Consider the following 22,949-nt stretch of genomic DNA (forward strand, 5'->3'; position numbering starts at 1 on the left):
TGCTTTCAAATAAAATGTTGTCATCTGCTAATGAATGAGATGCCATCTGTAATAATTAAGGTTATTCTACTTGTTTTCCCCCTGCAGCAAAACTTCTGAAGGTTTGAAGAAGACAGTTAAGAGAACCACCAAGAAGGCTATTGCAGTATTGTAAGTACTGCACCCAGAGAAAAGAAAGAAAGAAAGGGAAAAAAAAAAAAAAAAAAAAAGAGAGAGAGAAAAGAAATGTGTGAATTAAGAATGTTGTAAAGAGATTTTCATTTTTGGGGGGGGGGAATGAGGCACATAAAGGGATTACATGTAAAGTACAGAGCAGGATGTATCGTAGCAATCATGTTAATAATTTACAAGGGAAAAACTGCACTCTTGTAAAATCTAAAATTATATCCTTCTGCAGTGTAATCAGGAATTTACCAATAGCAGTGAAAAATACTTCTCTATCCACCAAAGATTGATCTAGTTTATATACATTTGTTTATTTAAAACTATCAGAATTTAGAAAATCATTGTAGTTTTGTAGGTTTGTCATTTGTTTTAGTGACTTATTGTTTAGGTTATTTTGCAGAATTATTTATTTGCTGATTTATTTATGTATTTCATTATTTATTTATTTGATTATTTAGTAAATTATTTATCTGATGAATTATTAATACATCTTCATGACATGCTTTAAATTATTTATAACTTAATTTTGAGTTTATTGCTTTTCGACGCTGCATTGTTACTGACTAGTTTTGATTTTATTTTTTTTTTCCTTGGTTCTTGAAAATTAAAGTACTAGCTCTAAGGCAAAAGTATATTCTTTGCAGAATCCATAGATGGTTTTCAACGAAGTAATTTACCATGTAGATACTAATTTTATTTAGCTTTATGTTGCTTGATATCACTTTTCTACTTACTAGCTTTTGCTTCTATTATTTCATAACTCTGTCAAGATCAAATGAGTGACCTTTAAGGAGCAAAGATAAATGATTACTTTTAAACATGTAGGAACAGAAACATTCTATTTTCCCCTTAATAAATACTCTTTAATTATTCTTAAAGTTAACTTGAAATATTTTTATTCTGCTGAAATGGATGGTTTTTTAATTAGACTCTTGATATTTGAACTGATACATTTAACTTCTAATAAGAAAATAATATAGCCACATTAATAACTCATATGGAGTGTTTCTTTTTAGCAGCAAGGTTTTAAATACACGGGGAGGAATAGTGATATCTTTACACACACGCGTAAGATTCATGTTGAAGGGGATAAGGTGGGTAGTAAGGCTTTTTTTTCCTCACTGTGTTTTTTGTGTGCATAGGAATTTACAAGCACTGAAAATACAACATGTCTGTGGTGTTGTATGTAAACTACTCTCAGGTTCTGTGTTCACAAAGAGTCATTCCCAGTGCAGAACATGTTGTTGAGAAGCCCGTCTTTACCTTGCTTCCTTTTGCTGATTAAAAAGGTCTGAAATCTTACTTTTTACTCCAAAGATGCTGGAGTCAATGTATAAAAGCAGGGCAAGGGGCCAATTTTAGGCTTCCAAGTATGAGCACCAGCTTTATGGAGTTTAAAACAGGTACCTGGGCTGAGGATTTGACTCAGAGTACATTCTGACCGATGGGTTTTTTTGGGACCAATGAGCCTCTTACCTGAAGTTGCCTCCTTGACCTCGGTTCCCAGTGAGTAACTCGTGTGGTGCTGGGAAACCACCTCAGAGGAGAGCCCTGTGACTGCCAGCCCCGTTCCAGACCCCTCATGACTGGGGCCAGGCAGCAGCTCCTCTGGAAAAGCGCTGTGTGCATAGCGTGGCCTTTATTCTGTGTTTAGTGCTTGAAATGAATTACTTTATAATTTAAAGTTTTAACACAGCTGCATTGTACATTTCAAGTTTCAGTGCTGTTGAAATACAGTAGAAATGGCCTCTGTAGACAGGTTTCACTATAGAACTTAAATTATGCATGTGTATATCCAAATTCCTTATTTTGAAATATTGAATGTATGAATATTTAATTTGTATCTTGCTTTAGTATCTTCATATGCTTGCCTTAAAGGAAGCTGTTTCCTTTGATTTATATACATGGATAAAAATGTGTGTACAGTATGTATCAATGGTTTTTCTCTCTACGGTGTTAGATGAACAGCTTTAGATAATGTAGCTACTGATTTTTATTCTGCAGCTTGCTTCCATTGTATAAAATGCAAGTTTGTCACATTTGTTCTATTAATCTTACTTGAATTTCAAATTCATTTGCTTTCTAGAAATACTTTCTTAATTATACCCGTTAAGAAAAGTTAAGTATCTTACAGATCTTAACGATGCAGTATTTTAGGTCTGTGCACAGTAACAAAGCTCTGAATATTATTATTTTGAGCAGAATTCCAATCTGAAATTTACATTTCTCCTTATTTGAATGTTTTCACTGAAGGTGAGAACTCCAAGGGAGTTCTTCAACATACACTACTTTAAGTGACATGCTCTATGAAATTTAGTACAGTCACTCTTACTTCCTTGTGCAAATGAGGTCTTATTGTTGAATAAGACCTATTATAAGCAGTTACAAAGGTAAGTGCTGTCGATACATTCTGCCACCAGTTTCTCAGAGTATGAAACACTTCCTGAAAGACACGCTACTACTGTTATAGGGTAATATAACGCAGCTTATGTGTTGGCAGTGAAAGTAGCTACTTCATAATGATGACAAGTGAAAGTACAGCCAAAGGTCACATTAAACAAGAGATTTCTTTCACACCTCATTCATTTTCTGGATGTGGTATGAAAATAGCTTTGTTCCCTTCACTTCAGTATTTCAAAAAAGAAGCTATCTGGAAATACTTTTTTCTGCCTTAGATATTATTTTGTTAATGTTTTTAAGAGATGGACTGTGGAATTCTGGAATGCTAACTTCAGTGTTTCAGAAGTGTTTGAAATTAACTTAAATTTTGGCTGCAGTTAGACAATGTAGGTAGTATTCCATCTTATTCTTTTTTGTTTGCAAATTTGCTTAAAGGCATAGCTTTAAGTTCTAGAAGAAGAACTCTTAATGTGCAATTTTTTTATTGATGTTGCATGACTAACTATGATTTTATTATTTTTTGTATTTTTTAAGAAGCAAGTTGTTTGGTTTGGTTTTTTTTTTTTTTTTTTTTTTTTTTTTTGCAATGGGTTGTTTAGAAATAGAAAAAAAGCAAATCTATCCATGTTGACAGAATGTTTCTTAGCTCTGTCTTGGAGAGATCCTGCCAGTAATGTGAAAGGATAATTTACTCTGTATGCACAATCGGTTCCCCATCTTACACTGAAATAATCAACCAGGATGCTAAAATAAGGTGAATAATCTTGTATTAGATAGTGGCAATGAAGCTGATATATCTCACAGAGGGTGCTGAACAGTTTGAAGATGCTGGTTGGGAAGCCAGAATCTGGTGTATTATTGGTAGGTGTATTTCTGTTCTAATCTGACTCCATAGAAATCGCAGGAGCCATATTAAGCTCTTCTTCAATTTATTCCATACAGATAAAGGAATTTACATCTCATGAGTCATATATTTCCTGTTGTATCTTTAATACAGCCATTTTTAGTATTTTTCTTGCCTCTCTCCTCTATTGGTATGCTTCGAGAGTCTGTGTGTAGGAGCTTGTCATTTCACCCGTGAGGCAATGAGGAGTTCAAATCAATAGCAGGGTGTTGTTGACACTAAATGATGTTTCTCCTTGACACAATAAGACTTGATTTTGTCATCCTAATGACGCTAGCTTGCTCCACAGAATAGGGATCAGCACTCTCTCCAATCAAACTTTACAAGCTTTAAAAAATTCCTGTGAAGAGATACTAGAGAAATACTCTTTTTCTTGTAACCAAACACATACGTTGGCTTTGTAAAATAAATATTCTAGTTCGGTTTCACTTTGTTAGGAAAGCTGCTTTGCAATGCATTTTGGAAGGCTTGTAAAGGATGTAGTATAGATCAGAGCTGACAGTGATGAAAGCGTGGCGTGTTAAAAAAGAATGATGCAAATGTTATTTAAAATACAAGTTCATGTAAAATATGAATCCTAGTAAGTCCTCAACTGAAAAAAGAAAAAACCCTAAAACAATAAACCCCAAGCGAATAAAAAATATGTTCCACAGGAAAATCTTCATAGCACTGTGTAGAAAGAGGATGTCTGCAAGAGTAAAAAGGTACCGTCAGCAAGGTGTTACCACACTGGGTCTGGGATTAGCATGGTCAAAAAGGAGTAAGCAATTGTTCTGACTTGAACCAAGGGTCTGGCGGGGAGACAGGAGCTGTAGAAAGATGTGAATTTGAAAAGAAATAGTGTAACCATGGAAAGCAATAGTATGATGGTAGGAACTTAGGTGCATAATGTTGATAGCAAGACTGGGTTAGTGGGAAGCACAGCCTCTTGTAAGGGTCATCTGAAAGCAGTAGCAGTGGAATCATCCTATGAGATTATTAAAATAACCTTCTCTGTACAGCAACATATTTGTTTTATGTCTATATGCATCTGTTTCATTGTATGAAAGATATTACTGTTGTATGTGAAAGAACATTAGAAGGTATTATGGGTGCATGGTTGAGCATTCTCAAAGTAAGCTGTGAATTCTTTAATTTTGAATCCCTACAACCTGTGTGGCCTGTGATGCCCTTTCAGCAACAAGCAGCTTTATTACTAGCTATACTTGCATAACTTTTCTGTTCTATTTACACTGTTGGCATGGTTTCATATTTTTATGCAAAACACAGGTTCTCAGGTGTTCATAGTGTAAACTGCAATCTAGTATTTTTTGGTTTTACAGTACATTCCATTCTCATTCCTCCTATTTCATAAAGTCACCCGACATAAACAATCCACATACCATGATGACCTTTCCCGGAGAGGAAATGCATCCTATTTTGCAGGCAGTGGAAAAAAAATTACAGTAGCCTAGTTATATTTCACTAATATTACTATTATATAAACTTCAAGCAATCTTTTGTCATTTTTTTTGAATGATTGTTAACTACAGGAAATGAGTAGCACCTCAAAAGCTGATGACCAACAACTTGAGAAATGTTGTTCCTTGAGTTTATCTTTCTCAAATCCAGAAAGTTTTTGATAATTCTTCTTATTTAAATACATTTTAATGCGTTAAGTCTGCATCAGGAACACTTTGCCAGTCTAATTATACTACCAATGCACTTCTATGTCAGATGAAACTTACTAGCAAGCTGGTGGTCAGAATAGTCTTGTTTATGCACAGTTCTTCACTCTGTCACCAGTGCTGAGAGCAGCTCAAAATCAGTTTTGCTAGTGTAACTTCCCCTTATTTGCATGAAGTTTGCATACTTGTGGAACACAACCAGCATAGTCTATCCTACCACAAGTAGGTATAATATCTTACCATATATGTTGAGATAACTACCAGGAAGAGCCTCTAACATCTTGTCAGCAATACAGTGAAGATGTAAGGAGTTCAGTGAAGAAGGCTGTGCCTGGTGTGAGGACTTGGCTCTGCTGAAACTCTGATATGTAAACATTTGAGCAGAACTTATGGCAAGCTGATAGTGGCACTCAAATTAAATATATTTTCTTATATTTTTTTCTATATTATATATAGTAAACACCAATTTTAGGCTATTTTCTTTATCCTGTGTTCTTGCATTTTTATATGGTTATAGCTTTGTTTTTTGGTTGTTTGTGTTGTTTCAGGTGTGTGTGTAACTGCCATGTGTCTGTAAACCAGAGTTTTCAAAGACTCTAGGCATCTGGGGTTGTCCCATTTTATCATATTTATGTCATATTTATCTCATTTTATCATATTTGTCATATTTTTGCATTTAATTCTAACATTTGATAAACAAGTTTGGAGTTTTTTAGACTAATACTGCAAAACTTTACTTTTGTACAATAAATTCTACCTGATTCTACAAATGGTATGAATTTCATGTTAAACACAAAGTAATTCCCTTGGAATTACAGTATAATTTGATATGGTTGATGTGTACAGGCAATCTATGTACTATGCAACTCATATGTTTATGTACTATGCAACTCAGCTCCATGGCATTTTTAAGCTATTTCTTTTTTTAATTGATTCAAAAGATAATAAATTAACATTTTCCTTCACAGTTTTAAAAAGACTTCTGGTTACTCTGCTATGCCTGCTTAATAAATACCTGCACTACTTGGGAGCAAATGTAAAAACAGCTTGGGAGTCAGAAGTGTATTTTTGTAATAACTTGAAAAAATATCTTTTTCTTCTTTTTCCTCACCTAAAATCTTGTACAGTACTTGTCTTGAGACTCTTAGAGTGAGAGACTTTATTGTAGGAATATGCATGCAATACATTCTTAGAACAATTAGTAAAACTACAGGCACGTGTGAAGGCACAGTCTGCATTTGCAGTGGAGCACATTTTGAATAAGTAGCTGAACTATGGAGCAGAGTTGTCCATTGATTCTAAAGATACATTTTTCTGTGCTCAGACAAATATCAAGATGGTAATCATTTATAATTTCTCTCCTTCGTGAAAAGGAATGATGAATAATATGATTGGAAGGAAGGCATGAGTCATGAAATGAGAAGCTGGGCAATCATGGAAAAATTCACTTAAAAAAATTCTCTTCTTCTTATCAGGCTCTGTAGTGCGAGTTTAGTTTTCTGGAATATAATCAAGAAGTTACATTGGTAGAAGTTCTAATAAACGCCTTGGGTGTATGAACAACTACTGAGTCAATGAGAACATTAATAGGTGGATTGTAATAAGGAGTTCTTTACCTCTCAGCTGAAAGTGTATATATGATGATCAGAGGAGGCTCTTCTGACCCCTATATGAATGTGAAAATAAAATGTCTTAAAATATACTACCGTTAATTTGGAGTGAATGTAGACCCTATACTCCTGAAAGTATCTGCTCTACTATAAAACAGCTTTTAAGAGCCATTAAAATATTGATATCTTGGTAGAGCACTTTAGAAACTCTTGTTTATATTCCAGATGTAGATCTGTGTAGCTAGTCAATGTTTGTACTCTTTTTCTTGGGTGCAGAATTACCCATAAAAGATAATAAAAACTAAATATTGTTACTAAATAAATAGCTTAATTTTTCATAGCTACACACACAAAAAAAAAAAAAAAAATCCATGGGGTTTACACCTTTTCTCCCATACTAAAATGATCAAGCATGCATTAAAAAAAATTGCCTAGTAGAATCAAGCCCCAACTCTGTGTCCTGGGCAAGACTCACATCACCAGCTGTTGTTCTCCCTGCAGTGACCTGGGCCAGGCAGCCTAGCATCTGCCTCTGTTTTCTTTTCAGTGACCCAAGCCAGATTTCTTGAAAGCCTATTGCTGATCTTTTCACGAGCAGTGCATGAGCAGTGACTCATGCTAATTTCTTTTACATGCTACAGCTGGTTTTGAAAGATCTCTTCCCTTTCTCTGCTATAACTCACTCTTTCTGTAAACCTAAAGAGGTGATTTTTAGACCTTGGGAATGTAAGACTCCTCTCTGGCTGTCTTGCTTGAAGTCAGATGCTAGCACTATAGAAAAAGGGCAAATTTCCAAAGGGAATGTCTTACCTGTGGTTCTTATGGACAAAGAATCTTGATTTTGAATCAATTTAACTCATGAGAGTCATGGTAAAGCTGCTGGTGATGGCTTCAGACAGGGCAGAACTCAGAAATCTGCATAAACAAAAAGAGATCTTGCTCTGTGAAGTAACAGTATGAAATATTACGTGACAAATGAAACTAAATGTCTTATCAGTGTTATAAACCTTAATAGGATTAAGCTGACCTTGGGAAGGCAATATTGCTAAATAGTTAAATGCAAAATTGTGAAGTGTAAAAGTGTAAGTTTGCCATTTTGGGGGAGATGCAGCTCAGCTTTTGCAACCAGTGTGAATGGAAATCATGGTAAATCTTTTAGAAAAGCTAATTTTGTTTATTATTTTTTTAAAAAACAAGTTTGTTTGGTTTTGGTGGCATTTTTTTGGTTTTTTGGTTTTTTTCTGTAACACATTCAAACATTAAAGTGAGATAGAGGCTCTTGGTTTTTTGCACGTTTTATAGTGACTGTATTTTAGGAGAAATTATACACCTTGCTTTCAATCTGAAGTCTTAAAAATTTCTTTGGCAGCTCAAAAGCAGTTTATGCCAGTAAAGTATTAAAAAAAAAACCAAAAACAAAAAAACAAGCCCAAAACTCTGGCAACTACTGAGTGACTAGAATTTACCTTAACTGGAAATGCAAATGATATGCATAATATAAACATGTTACCTTTTCTAGATCAACATGAAGTGCATTTTAAGTCATCTTTGTTCTGGGAGAACTATACTAATTATTGTTTGAATAAATACCACTCTGCATTATAAACTGAAGCATAGTAAGGATGATTGATTGGGAGAATCACTTCAGAACTGAAGAAGGTATCCTTGTTAAGCCCCTTTCCCTGGCTTTGTGTTCTCACTTCTTTGCATGGATGCACGAGCAGCAGTCTGCATCATTCTTTTGCTATGTTAGTTTAGTCTTTATTAAATTTTCTGATCAGTCTACACTAGTGCTAGTTCAATGAAGGAGAGAGGAAAAAGCAGTTGGAGGGGTAGGAGGTAATCATCCCTGAGCTGCCAGGGATGTAAAATGGACAGGGTAATGATAGCTTACTGTCTCTGAACTTTATCTTGCTGTATTTGCAACAGCAGGTGTGCAAATATAAAAAGTTTCTTCTAACTGGTTTACTCATTTTTACTTTTGTTCATCTTCAAAAAGTACAACACAATTTTAAAAGCACTTTTACAGGTGCGGTTGGTTCCCTCAGCACTTGAGTCCATCCCCTCAGGACCCACAGGCTTATGTACATCCAGTTTATTTAAATATTCCCAAATTTCATCCTACTTCATATGAATCAGTTGCTGTGCCTCACTTTCATAGTGATTTTATGGACCTGGGACTGCTGAAGGGTTGTCTCACAAGTAAAGACTGAGGAAAAGAAGGCATTGAGGATGTTGGCTCTTTGTCCTTTGTGACCAAGTTCCCATTCAGCAGTTGGACCACACAATCCCTGGTCTTCCTTTTGCTGCTATGGCTGATGCCCTTCAAATTCTTTGCCACATTCAGCTCCATCTGGGCTTTGGGTTTCCTAACCCCATCCCTGCATATTCAGGTGATGTCTCTATGTTCCTTTTGGGTTGCCTTTCCATTCAGGCCTTCTGCCATGTTTGATTATTTTCCTGGTTTTGGGGATGAACTATTCATAAGCTTGTAGGAGGACATTCTTGACAATCAACCAGCATTCCTGGAGCCTTCTCTTCACAACCAACCTCCATGGCATTCTTCTGAGAAGATCCATGAACAGGTCAGAGTCTCCTCTAATTAAGTCCATGGTTATGATCCTGTTTGGTTTTTTTTTTTTCTTTTATCCCTCTTCTAAGCATGCTGAGTTCTACTATCTCATAATGACTGCAGCTAAAGTTTCTTCCAGCTGTTACATATATGATCAGTTCTTCCTTGTTTGTAAGTATGAGGTCTAGCAGAAAGCCCCCTGCAACAGCTCCCTCATAATTTGTGTCATTAAGGTTGCTGTCAGATGTAATCTAGTAAACCTCTAGATTGCTTATTCCATGATGCGTTATCCCTTAAGCAGGTACTGGATTGGTTAAAGTTCACCATGAGGACCAGGGCCTACAAATGTAAGGGGAGTCATAGGGAGTGTTGGTCCACTTACAGATTAAGTTATTAAAGGTGGGAAGAAATAATTCCTTCTGAAAAAGGAGAAGTAGTAGAATATATGGAATAAGTTTCAAAAGAGTAACTTTCTTGTCTGTTGGTAGGAATTGGCCATTGGTCTGATTAGGTAGAAGGGATTTGGAATAGAGATCTTATTTTTACACAGATGTTGTGTATGAAGCAAGAGATTAGTGAATATTTTGCATACAAGCTTAGAAAATTGTGCCTAAGTATTTTTCATTTCCTTATGCATTATTAACAACGCTTCTGTGAAAACGTAATCATCCTCAGTATTTCTTTTTGACAACCAGTTCCACAAAAATTTCTACTAACAGATGATTAAAAGTATGGAAGGAAGACTGGAGGAGGAAGGAATCACATGGCAAGATTTGCCAGAAGTCCTGTGATGCAAGGTTTTATTTTTATCACTATGTTCTCATATTCAGTCTTTTACCTTGAACTGTATTTTTTAATATATTGTTGTTAGAACTAAAGCTGAGATTTATTCATTTATTTAGTTATTTATTAGAGTAGAACATACTGGAGACCTCTTGCTTGTTGTTATACGAAGTTTGGAAGTTGCAATGTTCGAGCTTTCTTATGTTGTTCTCAAGTAGATGGTGTGACCATAATCTTAAGAATCTAAGGACAGCAAAGACAGCTGTACAAGAGTACATTCAGTACAAGAGGCATTACGTGTTTTCATATGGTTCTGTCTACCAACCTGTTAGCTAAAACCTTATTAGAACTTGAGTTTCTTTCTCTCATGCTGCCTTTGTTATGCTGCTTACAAGAACATGTTACTCCTTAAGTCCAGGCATTTTTTTACATGGAGCATGATTTTTCACTGCAGACTTACTATGCCTTTTATTTGTTGTATCAAATAGCAAAATGAAGTGGTTTGCATAACAGGCTTTTTGTGCAGAATAATGAAAAAATCACAGCCTCTGTTGGTGTTAATATATACTCAAAATGACTATTTATTTTGGGGGTATGCTATTCATCCCCCAAGATGTGGGCACCATGAATGAGGCCTGCTTCCATTACTAAGTAGTAAAACTCCTTTACTCCCTTACATGGTATCATTTCTTACCTCAATTTATTTAATCAATTTCAGTCCTTGTGGATTATCCTTATGTGCAGAAACAAAAGAAGGCTGAACCTGAATGTCTGCATTCGTATCTGGACTATGACAATGACTTTTTTTGTTCTTCTTCAAAATAAGACTTTTATATGTTGGTGGCCTATAGTCTGAGTTGACTAGCTGAGAGACTTGCATGTTAAACTAAACTCAAACAATCAAAAACCTTCTTCAAGGATAAGGTACAAATGGACTATTTTTACAGTATTTTTTCAAATTTGATGTGGTTGACTTTTATTGATGAGACATCGGTGACTGCTCTTGGTGGTCTTCAGAGTCTTCAGGTGGCTTGAAGATTTTATGACAGTTAATTTAGATGACTAAGGTCAACTCAACATCTGTTGACTGCCCAGACTTTGGTTTGTGACCCTAAGTTAGGTCAAGAAGTAATCTGATTCCTGATAGCTTTCATAGTTTTCTACAGAGATTGTTTTATAGTGGATATTTTTGCTTAAAATTATTTGCATGCGCTTGTTTTGGAAGTCCAAGAACTCCCTGAGCATATTCCTAAACAAAAGTCTCTCTCATTTGTTGTAGTTTATTGAAAACTTCTTGTTCTAGGTTGCTATTCAGAAATGTAGCTAGTAGCATTCATAGCTTTGGCTTCCCTTGCATGCCTTGTAGTCAGCTCTTGATGGTTTTAATTTTGTTGTTGTTGGACAGAAAAAGGTCTCTGGTAGCTGAGATTAAATGCAGCTCTAGAGAATCTTGGAGGCTGAACCTATGTTTTCTGCTAAAATGGTAATGATAGATTCGTTGTTGATTTGTATACCTTGGAGAGCTTTGTGAGAATTAGAAGATGACAAGTTCAGTTCCTAATTCACTCCTACGTCACTCTGGGGCCCCCTGCCTCATGCCCTTGTGGAAATGACAGATTTACTGAATGGTAAATGCAGATAAAACTGACTGTTCCTTTCTTCTTCATCTCAGGGTTTTGTCGGAGTATACAAATAGCTGTGATGAAAAAATGTGAGGAAAGGAAACTAGATTGATGGAGGTGAAAAATCACACTAAGAGTGAGTGAGGGCGAGCAAATCTGTGAACCTGTGTCTTGGGTGAGGATATTTTGTCAAAACTGACACTTGCCAACGTGACTCTCCTTTTGAGATAAATGCAATTATAAATCTACCTAGTACTCCATTATGGATGTTTCTTATAAGCAGTCACTGTTGACTATAGATAGACCCAGAGCTCATAGGAGCATGAAGAAATGTATTTCTCTTACACTTTCTTTACATTATTGTAGAGACAGTAAAGATTTCAGTGAAACTTTCTAACTGGGTAAATTAAGGCTCATTTCCTCTCTTCCTTGGGCTTGATACTTCTCACCCCTGTCTCAGTTACTTTTTCTGTTTAATCTTTGAAGAAAGTCTAAGAATTTACATGCTGAAAACATTACTAAATTGTTTATATGTGAAAAATGTCACTTGGAAAGTTTCTGATAGTATCAATAGCATTTTATTCAGAAAAAGATCACAGATTACATCCTGTTTTCTTACCAGTATTGTTCAAATTCTGTATTAGGCCATTATTTTTTGTGACCAGCTATCACGTTGGAATGCCTTTGTGTAATAGTTTGAACAAACTCAAAAGTGAAGTCTGGACACAGGGTTTTTTTGTTATGAGGCTGATGTCTTTAACAGCCCATACATCAATAAAACTTCAACATATACTTGATTTCAAGACTCTTATTAAGGGAAGTGTTATCCAAATCGATTTTTCTTCAAGTCAAAAAATCCATTCACTTTTTAAAGAAAGTTTCCATAATAAGTTGGTGTCAAAAGTTTAGTGACAAAAATAGCGTCATGAATTTCATAATTTGTAGAGTACATGTCCAGGTTGTTAGAGCAACAGACAAAATACTTGATATTTTTTTTATTTTTACCACAGCAGGTGCTTCCTTATGAATCTAAATAACTGACTCCAAGGGCAAATTACTTTTGCCTCAGTGAGCTGATGCTGAGATTAAGCACATTTTTGTCATGATAGGCTTCCTGAAGTATGTTCCCTCTGTCTAGTAAGACCCAAGTTCTTTGAGGGCTTTTTTGGCTCAGCTGCTGGGGAAAACATAGATACCATTACTTGACTGTGACTTAGCTTCTCCAAGTTTTGTTTTATTTACAATTTTGCATTCTTTTAGATTCATGATTGTTTTAGAACATCCCTTGTCATAGTGATAAAAATAATCAAGCTTTGTGACAGTATCATTCTCTGGAAATTTTTGGCATATTGTGTTCAGCTTGTGCTTGGTTGCCGAAGATGTTAATCTGTCTTTTAAATTAGAAAAGAAATATCCTGAGGTACAGTAAAACTGGAATACAGATGTTACGGTTTTAATAAAAGGAATAATTGATGTTTGGAAAACACATAGGGTAATGAATTGCTTTCAAATAAAAAAAAAATCTTAAATTTTCTGTACTAGTGAAAAAAAATGTCTGTTGTTAAAAGTAGTGTGGAAACATTTGTATGTCAGCAATTTTGGACTTGTATTTCATACTGTACTTTTCTCTGTATTGAGACTAATGATGAGAAAAAGGGTAAGGCATTTTTGTTATGGCCAATTTATTTCATTTCAGACTGTATTATCATTTGGTGAAAGCCCTATTGATTAGCCTTCATAGCCTTACAGAGCTTTTCTTCTAAGCACTTAAAGTTTGAGTTGTCTCAGTCCCATAGGACTGAAAGAAAGCTGTTAGTACCATGAAATTCTACTTCTGTATGTTTCCAACAGCTTCAAGCCCCTTCTTGGAACACAAAATATTAGCACATTAATGTTATTAACCCCTTTAGTACAAAATGCTTTGGGAACTAAAATTATTTTTGTATCTTCAAAGACTGGATTGTTTCTTCTTTGTGAGTACAGTTTCTTAAAGCTGAAAAATGTGTTGCTGTGCAACAAACAGATGCTGCTTTAACAATGCAATACATTATGTACCAAAAATGATCTTGGTTTTAATCATAGATGCTGATTTAATGAGACAAGACTAGCTTACATCAAAAATGGATTTAGGGTGTGATTTTGTTTTCTCTGTGTTTTCTCTACATAATTAATAGAAATGTGGTACCTTATATATTCTGTTTTAAATTTGAAAGTGTACTTTGGTTTTATGCCATTTTATACTCCTGTTTTCTAATTCTGCCTGGTATAATTCTCTCCTTTTTTTTTTTTTTTTTTTTTTTTTTAATCCTTTTTGTGATATAAACACAGGGGCATTAGTAGATCTTGTGTCTTTAATGTATTTCCTCAAAAAGTATTGCTTTTTTCAGAATAGTTCTGTTCCTACGTTATCTTTCAATTTTCCTTGTATCTCCTTTTTCATTTTTTCTGAATGTTTTGTGTCCAGTGTTTTCATCCTACATTTACCATGTAGGGCATGTAAGATGCTTGTAACTAATATTAGTTTATGGATCAGAAAAACAGTGCTAATCAATATCCTCAGACACTGTCAGTACTTTGTATCATGAGTACACACGTGTCCCCCCGGGAACATTTCACTGTTGATATCTCTTCAGGTTAAATTTCATTTTATTCTGCAGATATTTTGTAGCTCAACATTAGTTGCTAGCTCTAATCCTTCTATCACCATTGTAAATTTTGATTGACAATTTTACTTTTAGATAAAGTCAGATAATGCTGTACTTGGGGGGAAGGGGAGAAGTCTTCATATTGTGTTTTTAATTCCACTGAACCCAGCAGAGTTAAATGTAGTTTGGATGCACAGGGAAGAATTAATGATTGGAAGATACAGAGTTGGTAAATTATTTATTCTGGCCCTGAGGAAGCTGAAAAGCTGAGTGAAAGACTAATAAATCATTTGTGGTAGTGCTGGTTGTCACTTCCAATTATTTTAGACGGTTTTGTGATAAACTGCAGCACCTGCTAGATATCCCTGCACCATCCCTTGATGCTCACAGTGCAGCTTGTTCAGTCGATTATCAAAGGCAAATTTGTCTTAAGTTTCCTCAGGTTGGAAAGAGAATTACTTTTCTCAGTCTCCCCTTCCCCGTTTTAAAGCTCCATTTTCCCTGCATGCATGAAATAGATAAAATCCGTGCTGTATGTAGTGTTTCACTGACATAAGGTACATTCATGTATGGTCGATTGAGCCAGTGAGGAGCAGGATGAGGGGTGACGTGTCTGTGCGAGTGTAAACCTTCCCTTGAAAGACTGGCTTGCTTTCATCTTAGTGAGTAGCAGCTGTTTCTAAGGTATAAAAACTAGTATTCATCCTCTGGTATAGTGGATTGTCTTGGAAGTAATGCTGAAATTACAGAGGAGACTGGGTTGAGTAGCAGTTGTCTTTGTCCCTTGTGAAACTTTGCTACTGCTTTTACTCAAAGTCTTTGTTTAAAATTATTACGTGTACAGAGGCCCTGTTGCTTCTCAGCGTGCGGTACTTGAATTAAATGGGTTAAGGCAGAGAAAAGTAGTTGAAAGACTGGAGAGAAGATACAGAAAGAGCAACAGTGATTTTCTAGAAGGAGAGGGAGCAAAATGTTGGGAAGATTAAGACTGTTGATAGAGAAAGAGTGAAAAGATGAATGGTGAAGGAAGAAAGAACTGGGATGGCTTAGTGTAAGGCAGCTGTTTCTTTATGCCACCTCAAACAGAACAGTGTTGTTGGGCATTGTCTCATTTAGCTGCAGTCTGACTGCCCTTTTCTCTGAGACAAAGGAACCAAGCCTACCCTGAAAATATTTGTCTTTCCAAACCGAAGAAGTGGTAAAATGTAATGTCATTCTTTATGCATTACTTGCGAGCTTCTAAATTGGTCATCTCAGAAAAGAGAGTTTTAGAAAGCTGAGCTCAAAGTTCTCTTTGTGTGCTGTCTGAAGAACAGGGAGGAGGGAGCTCCCAGTTGTGCAAGCACTCATGTATTCTATTTCTGCTTATCCTGGGGAAAGGACTGCAAAAATGGAAAATTGCATTTATGTTAAAAATTAGAGAGCATCAAGTTGTCTGCTTAAAGCTGTTGAGGTTCTCTTTCATGCCTTACTGGTGAAAGAATGCATCTTACAGTGAAAGGCTTGGTAGTAAATGTTGACTACTATAATTTTAACAGTTACATAGTAACTTTTTGTTATTGTTTGTTATCTTTCTGATCTAATTCATACAAATAACACTGAATTCTAAAAATCCTGGGTGAATACGCTCTACAACTCAAAATCTTGGAAAGTAAAAATCCAAGGTTTTTTAAAATATTTATTTCTATTTTTCTATAAAGGGGTCCCAGCTTGGAATTTTAAGTGAAATCTCTGTTGTAGGAAGTGATAGTATTTTGACTAGTTCAAGAAAAATCAGAATCATGCTGACTAAAATAGAATGAAAAGGGCTTTGCTTTCTTGCTCTCGATCTAGTTTGGATAGAGACTTAATTTTTCATCGTGCTCCCATAGGTCAGGAAAAAAAAAAAATGGAAATACCAAGCACAGTCACTCTTCATGACGTCAGTACTGAGATCTGCAAAATTTCAGCTCCGGATGTCTAAACTTTAAGAAAGCTCCATAAATACAACTGTTCAGGCTCAAGAAAGTAGATACCAGGTGCCAGAGAAACATTTCAAGTTCTGTAAAGGGCTGCTTCTTCAGTTGTTTGGGCAGGCAGGGTTTTTGGCTCGGTTGCCTGAAAATGTTTTGGTAGCAGTGTCCGTTGTTTGAAAACACTGATGGCAGTATAGAAGTGTCCAGTTCAGATTGAGTTAAGTGAACAAAGCTAGAAATAGGTAATTTTTAGGTAATTTTATTTACAGGATAAGTGTGCTGGATATGTCTTAAGAGAATTTTGTTTTCAGAAGACTTTTTTATTTTTAGGTTAAAGTAGAAAACCAAATCTTCCTAGTTTTCCTTTTGTTTTACAACTTTGAAAGTCACTAAACACCTTCAATCAAAAGAACTGGAAAAATCAGGTATGGTATTTAGTAGTCACTTGAGACACTGTCACAGTCTGAAATGCTGGATAAGTCATTGAGCAAACAAACTGTTTCCACATTTTCACCTATCTTTTCTATGTATCTTTATCGTTGTGGTTTCTGAGAGCCACAGTGACTTGGGCCAGACACACTCCTAACCTAGGCTAGTTTCTCCACCCTGTCTGAAGAAAGACACTTAAGGAGAAGTTTGATAAGTCTGCAACATTATTTTCCATATATGCTCCTCTGCATATATGTAAAATCTGATTGATTTTATCACAATCTTCAATTTGATCAAAATCAATTGAAAAATTGGTAACTTTCAGTCATTGGTAGAGTGGAGTAGATTTTTCCAGATAACAGAACAGGTGAAAAGTGTTGCTACCTGGGTAGCATAAAAAACCAAGGTGTTGCTAAGTCTTAAAGCTTTATAACTGTGACAACAATATATTGGTGAGTTGCTGATTAAAATAATTTTCTACAAAAATATGTTTTCAGTTGTTTTGATCATCCCCTATCCTGTGTCTTCACTGGGTTCAACATCAGCTCGCTGTTTGTCCATGAAGTATTTTTTTCCAGGTGTTTTAAGGTGGTGGCATGATCATGGGAGGCACTTGGAATGGTAAACTGGTAAACTGTTAATCCTATTCCATTTTCCCTGACCAAATCTCAGAACTGCTGGATGTAGAACATGAGAAGGAGCAGAAAAAGAAATGTAACTTGAGGATTTTCACAGAGAAGGCACTACTGGAAATCATCTGGAGGTTTCTACCAGAATAGCGCAAATCACTCTAAATCAGCAAATAACTTGTGTCACATCTTTTAAATTAGGTGAGAGTTCATCATTGGTCAAAAGCTGTTGAAATACACAGAATTATGAACATGGATATTCTGCCTCTTCATTGAGAAAGAGGTGAATCAGAAATGTTTCTAAGTGCTCTCAGTCCCTTGCTTGCTCTGAATCTAAGTAAGTTTGTAGTTGGCCTTTTTCAAGTAATTTTATGTCAGGATTGTTACTGCACTATTCCTGTCAAGAGCTAGGCAAGTTCATGACTTTTTCACAGGAGTCACAGGTCATGGATTAAATCTGGAATTCTTTACATTTTAGTTCAGACCTTAAAAAAAAAAGAAAAAAGAAAACAGTGCTGAAGATTGGAAGCGTGGGTTAGTACTACTTGTGGAAGTGAGCTAAAATGAGCTATCCACACATTTCTCCATCATGAATAAGCAGTTACCACTGTGGGTATTTCTTTGAGGAAGAATTTGTTTCCTGGACACTGTTAGAAAGACTCTCTAGTCTTGTGGTGTGGCACCAGGCCAGGCTTTGAGACGTGTTTCAATTATTATACTTTGCTTTCTGTCAATAAGTGTTTTAATTTTTGGTTGGTCTTTTGTTTTTTAGTCTTTCAGAAAAGCCACCTTAGCTAATAGGAAATAGGGAACTAATGGCTGTTCTGATGGGCCTCTGTGTAATGGTGGAACTGAAATACAGTGATAATTTCTCCATGTTTTTATCAGTACTGGAATTTGTGGATGCCCGTGGATCTTTCCAGTGTAATGATCAGCCTTGGATGCTTTTGTCAGCCATTGCCTTAAAAAGACCATACTCTGTCAAAGGCACTGATTGGGTTGCCTTGGTAGATCTTAGTATCTAGACTTCCACCAGACTTTCCTGTTTGTTTTTTCTAAATCCTTCCATCCTGCTGCATGGTGTTGACAATCGATCTCTTTTGGGGTATTCTCAGAAATAACAACAATCAGACTGAGGACAAAGTAATTTCTTAGTTTTTCTCTCTAAATATTTAGAAGGTGAAATTTCAGAAATGGAGATTATTAGATAGTATTTAAACAATAATTAAGGATACTAGATATAAAATTGTGACTAATACTCTTTTTTGGAAGCTGAAATTTACTTCTTCAGTGCAGAACATTATAGGTGGCAGTGGGTACTTTTACCTCTTTCTTCAGTTTGTTTTTATCTGGGTATTAACACTACATATTTTCAGACATAGCAGTTTACTGTTTCATAGTAGAAATCAGTCTGATTAATGTAACCAGCAACTGGAAAAACATAAATATGCTCTTTAACCAAGTCTTGATGAAAATGCATGTAATGAGATGTATTTTTTTTGAAGTCTGTGTTGCTACATATCCATTGTGGATTCACCTGGGGGGAAAGAGATGCAAGATACGGGCATTTGGTTTATAACTTCCTCATTCAGGCTTACTTACTTGTCTGATGCATAAACAGTAAAATAGTGATTTTTAGGCATGTGGCATATTTTGGTTTTATGTCTCTTTATCAGCACTGCTGTTTGCTGAATTGTTCTTTGAAAGGATGCTTTCTTTTAGTAAACTTGAGTTGAAATTTGGTTTTGCTTAAATCTCGGACAGCTCTGTCACATTTAATACTTGACTGAAGAATGAGGCTTTGACTTTCAGCCATTACGTTTCATAGGTAATTCTGTATTTGTTTTGTCTAAAGATGGACCACCTCAGGGTGCAGTTCTTCAGCATGACCTGTTGGGAAAATGCTTGGTTTCATAACAAGAAGTCTGGAAATTGTGAAGGAAAAGATCAGGGCAATTGGAAATCAGTCTTGAATTTCATTTCATGTAAATAGCCTCTGTGCTGTTCTTGATTTGCCTTGGTATTTTGAGCATTGCAGCTACCTGAACTTGTGTAATTTGCAATGCAATGGGAGAGCTCCTGTAAAATCATTGATAGTCTTTGTGATTCACATGACTGTAGTAATCCAAATAAGATTTTTCATCCTAGCTACAAAAGCACAGGTTTGTGACTGCCTAATAAGGTCTGTTTTAAAGGTGTGTAAACTGCTTGTTAGGTTTGAGTGTGAATTGCTGTATTTAGAAGAGGAAGAATTTCACATTGCCCAACTTTAGAGCCTGACATTGGTGACTCTGCTAATTGTAATAGAGCTGTGGAACTGTTTTGTTCCAGATGGAACTTTAATCTGGCTTCTGATTGAGCTGGGTGTCCTTGTAGAGTCTCCTAGCATCTGCTTTAGAAAAGTATATAACATTATTCAAAATTTGTACCAAATTAAACCACCCTAAGGCTATAATTCAATTTTTCTTTATTGAGAAATGTATTGTCAACAAGTTTATGCCACAGAGTAAAATCTGCACTAAATCTTTTTTAAACTATCAGCTGGTCATTTAGATTATTTTGATCAAATTCCCAAGTTCTTCAAGTTTACCTTGTCTATTGAAAGTTTCCATTAAGGAGCTTCAAATATGTTCAGGGTTTTATTTTGTTTTCCAATGAAAGGAGGTGAGCTTAAATGGATGGTTTCTTGCAATAACGATTTGGTTATGTTTTTATTTATAAAATAGCAAAAATTTCATGATTCCAAATAATTTCTGTGAATAAGGTTTGAGATACCTAGTTTGTATGTGGCTTGTAAAGTAAAAAAAAATAACCCCACAATAAAAATACTGTAATATACCATTTCCCATTTCTCTTGTATCTTGAAAAGAAGTTTCTGTGACATTTTTTATTTTATATTCTCCAAAGTCAGCCATGTTTCATTACAGTTTTTATTTTAAAATCTTCCTCTCAAGCTCAGTATAACTGCTGTTTTGAATACAAGTTCTTTTATTAAAGATAGGTCAGGATAGCAGATTGGTGCAGTTTTTGTGTTAATATGTGATTTGTGAAGTGCTCTCTAGCTTAAGTAGATGTGCTTGAAAAGATGAAGGTGGTGTTACCAGCAAGATCAAAGTCTGAAGCTCTGAGTGTATCAGTTTTCTGATGAAGTATTTCTCAGCCTTACAACATCACACAGAGGCACAGAATGTTAAGGTCTTGCCCCGTAGTACAGTCTACCCCAAACATCAAATGGGAATCACTAGGAATTTTAACTGAGTGTTGAAAACTCATGAAGTGGCTTTATTTACTTGTGATTTTTCTCTTTTGATTTTTCCATGCTCCTGCTTAATCTGTTGCAGAAAGTTCACTGAAACCCACTGATGTGACCTTCAACATCAGAGATTTGCTGCTTCTGCTGCAGAGAAACGTGGTAAAGTCAGGAGCCTATCTTCATCAGGTTATGTGTATGCAAAGCGATTCCAGTTTCATTGCACCTTCTGATAGAGTTGATGGGCAATATGTTATTTGCTTAAGGGTAATTTTACTGAAATGTGCAGAGACCTCTCTTTTCCAGAAAGTATCTGTGGAAGAGTTTGAAGAGAGCAAGAAGGGTCCCAATTAACTACTGCTACTGTGCTGTTTTGGAATTGCTGTGCGCAGTTCTGGTTTTTATTGGACTGATTCAGGATGCAAAATAGTTAAACCAGATCTTTTAGTTAAAACTTTTAGTAGCCAAGTTGTGAGGTGTGATGCAGCCATATACATTCATGGTAATGTTCAGTAGATGTTCTTATTTTAATTCTGGGAAACAACAAATTTCAAAGGGACAGATTTATTGTCAGTTGAAATTTTGATCATCTGTCTGCCACCACTTACTGTCTACCAGGGCTATATTATTTTGTTCTCTTTTTTTTTTTCCCCCTCTTTTGTTGCTGAGTGGAAGGGTAGTAAACACTTACCCAAATTTAGTCCAGTAAATGGTAGAATAAGTGTTAAGTCCATCTATAGTCCCCTCTTCCTATTCTAATTGTGCTACACTACACAAACAAAAGTAAAGTAGAACTGCTGAAGTACAAGTGCCATTCTTCCACTCACTCCCAGCAGGTTGTGAGTAGCCCAGCTGTTTGCAGAATGGGTATAAACACCTGACATGAAGAGTAGAATCAGAGCTAACCAACTGCAGTAGATCATCACCATCAAGTCATGCTTGACCCACCGGATTGCCTTCTATGGGGTGGTTACTGGCTGGTTAGATGAGGGGAGAGCAGTGGATGTTTTATCTACCTTGACTTCAGCAAGGCTTTTTATGCTGTCTCCCATAATGTCCTCATATAGGAAACTCAAGAAGTGTGGGCTAAAAGAGTGGACAGTGAGGTGGATTGATAACTGTCTGTGTGAAAATTCAGAGGGTGGTGATAAATGGAGCAGGGTCAAGTTGGAGGCCTGTAGCCAGTGGTGTCCCCCGGGGTCAATACTCGATCCAGTCTTGTTCAACATCTTGTTTGTCAGCAACCTGGATGAGGGGAGAGCGTGTATCCTCAGCAAGGTCACTGATGATACAAAGCTGGGAGGGGTGCTGACACTCCAGAGGGCTGTGCTGCCATCCAGCATGACCTGGACAAGCTGGAGAGCTGGGCAGAGAAGAACCCAATGAAGTTCAATATGAGCAAGTGTAGGGCCCTGCACCTGGGGAAGAAGAACTCCAAGTGCCAATATAGACTAGAGGTGGGCTTGCTGGAAAACAATTCAGAGGAGAAATATCTGTGGGTTCTGATCCATAGTAAATTATCCATGAGCCTCCAGGTTGCATAAAGAAGAGTGTTGCCAGTAGATCAGGGGAGGTCATTCTTCCCCTGTGTTCTACCTGGTGAGGCCACAGCTGGAATACTGCATCCAGCTCTGTTCAAGAGAGACGGGGAACTACTGGAGAGAGTCCAGCAGAGGCCAACAAAGACAGCTGGAAGATTGGAGCATCTCTTATGAGGAAAGGGTGAGAAAGCTGGGACTCTAGCGTGGAGTAGAGAAGGATGAGGGGAGACCTTCTTAAGGTCTACAAGTATCTGAAGGGTAGGTACAAGGAAGATGGAGCCAGATTCTACTCAGTAGTTCCCAGTGACAGGACAAGGGGCAGTGTGTAAGCTGGAATATTAGTTTAAACATAAGAAAAAGCTTTTCTACCATGAGGGTGACAAGGCACTGGAACAGGCTGCCTAGGGAAGTTGTGGAGTCCCTTTTCCTGCAGATATACAGAACCTTCCTGGATGCAGTTCTTGAGTAATGGGCTCCAGGTGATCCTGCTTTAGTGGGAGAGGTGTACTAGATGATTTCTGGAGGTCCCTTCCAACTGATAATTCTGTGATACTCTGTGACCCTTCTTTATTAAATTCTTGTGCAAGTCATGATGAGTTCACAGAATCACAGAATTACTGAGGCTGTAAAAGACCTCTGAGATCATCAAGTCCAGCCTATCTAACACTACCACATCCACTAGACCAATGCCTTAAGTGCTGCATCCATCCATCCTTTAAACACCTCCAGGGATGGTGACTCGACCACTTCTCTGGGCAGTCCATTCCAATGCCTGAT

The 22,949-nt window shown here is 36.4% G+C and overlaps 1 protein-coding gene across 4 annotated transcripts in view; it reads left to right on the forward strand.

The window, feature by feature from the left end:
• The window catches only part of TBC1D5 (TBC1 domain family member 5), a 311,133-nt gene that overhangs the window by 25,069 nt on the left and 263,115 nt on the right, over positions 1-22,949 (forward strand). For all 4 annotated transcript variants that reach the window (XM_071735549.1, XM_071735553.1, XM_071735551.1 and 1 more), the window contains exon 2: positions 88-150. The gene's annotated coding sequence lies outside the window, so the exon portion shown is untranslated. The remainder of the gene's footprint in view (positions 1-87; positions 151-22,949) is intronic.

The sequence above is a fragment of the Heliangelus exortis genome, chromosome 2, assembly GCF_036169615.1.
Source record: "Heliangelus exortis chromosome 2, bHelExo1.hap1, whole genome shotgun sequence".
In the NCBI taxonomy this organism is placed as follows: Eukaryota; Metazoa; Chordata; class Aves; order Apodiformes; family Trochilidae; genus Heliangelus; species Heliangelus exortis.